The sequence below is a fragment of the Mus pahari genome, chromosome 9 (genome assembly GCF_900095145.1).
Source record: "Mus pahari chromosome 9, PAHARI_EIJ_v1.1, whole genome shotgun sequence".
Taxonomy (NCBI): domain Eukaryota; kingdom Metazoa; phylum Chordata; class Mammalia; order Rodentia; family Muridae; genus Mus; species Mus pahari.
The window spans coordinates 1125413-1129199 of record NC_034598.1 but is presented as its reverse complement, the minus strand read 5'-3'; positions in this window follow the sequence as shown (position 1 = coordinate 1129199).

The following is a 3787-nucleotide window of genomic DNA, read 5'->3' as shown; positions in this document are numbered from 1 at the left end:
AAAAAAAAAAAAAAAAAAAAAAAAATCCTGCCAATTCATGCGCATGGGGATCTTTCCATCATTTGAGGTCTTCTTCAATTTCTTTCTTCAGAGACTTGAAGTTCTTGTCATACAGATCTTTCACTTGCTTGGTTAGAGTCACACCAAGATATATATTATTTGTGACTATTCTGAATGGTGTCATTTCCCTAATTTCTTTCTCAGCTTGTTTATCCTTCTAGTATAGAAAGGCTATTGATTGGCTTGAGTTAATTTTATATCTGGCCACTTTGCTTAAGTTGCTTATCAGCTTTAGGAGTTTTCTGGTGGAAGTTTTGGGGTCACTTAAGTATACTATCATATGATCTGCAAATAGTTATAGTTTAAATTCTTCCTTTCCTATTTGTACCTGTTTGACCTCCTTTTGTTGTTTAATTGCTCTAGCTACAACTGCAAGTACTATATTGAATAGGGAGGAAGAAGGTTGACAACCTTGTGTAGTCCCTAATTTTAGTAGGATTGCTTTAGTTTCTCTCCATTTAGTTTGATACAGGCTACTGGTTTGCAAAGTATTGCTTTTACTATGTTTAGGTATGAGTCTTGAATTCCTGATATTCCAAGACTTTTAACATGAAGGCATGGAGAATTGTGTCAAATGCTTTTTCAGTATCTGATTAAATGATCACGTGTCTTTTTTCTTTGAGAAATTTATATAGTGGACTATGTTGATGGATTTCCATATATTGAAACATCCCTGCATCCCTGGGATGAAGGCTACTTGATCATGGTGAATGATTGTTTTGATGTGTTCTTCAATTCGTTTGGCAAGAATTATATCGAGTATTTTTGCATCTATATTATGGTCTCTTTCTTTGTTGGGTCTTTGTGTGGTTTAGGTATAAGCATAATTGTGGTTTCATAGAATGAATTGGGTAGTGTTCCTTCTGTTTCTAGTTTGTAGAATAGTTTGAAGAAAATTGGTATGAGGTCTTCTTTGAAGGTCTGATAGAATTCTGCACTAAAACCATCTGGTCCTGGGATTTTTTTTTGGTTAGGAGACTTTTTTTTTTATTCTTTTTTTTCACATTATTATTATTATTATTATTATTATTATTATTATTATTATTATTTTCTTTATTTACATTTCAAATGCTATCCCGAAAGTTCCCTATACCCCCGCCCCTGCTCTCCTACCCACCCACTCCCACTACTTGGCCCAGGCCTTCCCTTGTGCTGGGTCATATAAAGTTTGCAAGACCAAGGGGCCTCTCTTCCCAGTGATGGCCGATTAGGCCATCTTCTGCTACATATACAGCTAGAGACTCGAGCTCAGGGGATACTGGTTAGTTCATATTGTTGTTTGGTTAGGAGACTTTTAATGACTGCTTCTATTTCTTTAGGGGTTATGGGACTGTTTAAATGGTTTATCTGATCCTGATTTAACTTTAGCACCTTATACCTGTCTAGAAAAATTGTCCATTTCATACAGATTTTCCAGTTTTGTTGAGTATAGGTTTTTTTTTAAATTTCCTCTGTTTCTATTGTTATTTCTGCCTTTTAATTTCTTATTTTATTAATTTGTATAATGTCTCTTTGCCCTTTGGTTAGTATGGCTACAGGTTTATGAATCTTGTTGGTTTTCTCAAAGAACCAACTCCTGGTTTTGTTGAATCTTTGTATAGATCTTTTTGTTTCTACTTGGTTGATTTCAGCCCTGAGTGTGATTATTTCCTGTGGTCTAATCCACTTGAGTATATTTGCTTCTATTTGTCCTAGATTTTTCAAGTGTGATGTTATGCTGCTAGTGTATGCTCTCTCCAGTTTCGTTTAGAGAGACTTATAACTATGAGTTTTGCTCTTAGCACTGCTTTCTTTGTGTCCCATGAGTTTTGGTATGATGTGCCTTCATTTTCATTAAATTCTAAAACATCTTTAATTTCTTTCTTCACTTCCTCTTTGACCAAGAAATGGTTGAAAAGAGTGTTCTTCAGTTTCCATGTATATGTGGATTTTCCATTGTTTTTGAAGACCAGCCTTAGTCTGTGGTGCTCTGATAGGATGCATGGGATTATTTCAAACTTCTTGTATATTGAGCCCTGTTTTATAACTGATTATATGGTCAATGTTGGAAAAGGTACCATGAGTTCCTGAGAAGAAAGTATATTCTTTTGTTTTAGAATTGAATATTCTATAGATATCTGTTAAATCCATTTGGTTCATAACTTCTGCTAGTTTCACTGTGTCTTTGTTTAGTTTCTGTTTTCAGGATCTATCCATTGATGAAAGTGGGATATTGAAGTCTCCTACTATTATTGCATGAGGTACAATGTGTGCTTTGAGCTTTATTAAAGTTTCTTTTATGGATGTGGGTGTCCTTGCATTTGAAACAAGATGTTCAGAATTGAAATTTCATCTCAGTAGATTTTTTTCTTTAAGGAGTATGAAAAGTCCTTCTTTGTCTTTTTTGATGGCTTTTGGTTGGAAGTCGATTTTTATTCGATATTAGAATGGCTACTCTAGCTTGTTTCTTGGGATCATTTGCTTGGATAATTGCTTTTCTGATCTTTACTCTGAGGTAGTGTCTGTCTTTGTTACTGAGGTATGTTTCCTGTATGCAGAAAAATGCTGGATCCTATTTTCCATAATCAGTCTGTTAATCTATGACTTTTTATTGGGGAATTGAGTCCATTTATATTAAGAGATATTAATGAAAGGTGATTGTTCTTCCTTATGAGCCAGCAGAGGCTGCTAAGGGCTCCAGAGTGCTCTCCACACCTCAGAACTGTGGGATCACCTTGGGATCATGAGTGAGTGGAACACAACATCAGCTCCAAAGAATCTCAGAGGTTCTTGTGCCATCAGGAACAGGGACAGAGGAACTCTGCCCAACCAGAGGCTGGGATCCATTCTGGTCGGGGCCACGCCCCCCCATCTTCCTTCTGAACCCAGCAGAAGCTGCTAAGGGCTCAAGAGTTCTCTCCACACCACAGGACCTCGGGATCACCTCAGGTTCACAGGTGAGTGGAATGCAATATCAGCTCCAAAGAATCGCAGAGGGTCTTGTGCTGGCAGGAACAGGGACAAAGGAACCCCGCCTGACCAGAGGTATGGATCCATTCCATCGGGGCTACCCCTGCCATCATCTTTCTGAGCCTATCAGAGGCTGCTAAGGGTTCCAGAGTGCTCTCCGTGCTGCAGGACCTCCGGATCACTTCAAGATCAAGAGACCTTGGGATCAAATCGGGATCACAGGTGAATGGAACACAACACCAGCTCCAAAGAATCGCAGACAGTCTTGTGCCAACAGGAGGAGCAGGGACTGAAGAACCACTCCTAACCTGAAGCTGGGATAATTTCAGGTCAAAGCCAGCCCCACCATCTGGACCCCAGGAATCAGGAGGTGGATCAGAGCTCCAGACTGATGGACACATGCCCTGAAAGAGGAGAGCTTGCCTGCAGAGAGTGCTCTGACCACTGGAACTCAGGTGAGAGGTGGAATCCCGGGAGTGCAGACAGAAGCTAGCAGAATCACAGGAGGATCAAGCTCCAGCCACAGACAGCTTGAACATTAACACCAGAGATTTCCAGATGGCAAAAAACAAATGTAAGAATCTTACTATCAGAAACCAAGAACACTGGACATCATCAGAACCCAGTACACCCACCACAGCAAGATACACCAACACACCCAAAAAGAAAGACATGGAATTAAAAATCATATCTAATGATGGTGGTAGAAGATTTTTTAAATTTATTTATTATTATTTTCTTTATTTACATTTCAAATGCTATCCCAAAATTTCCCTAT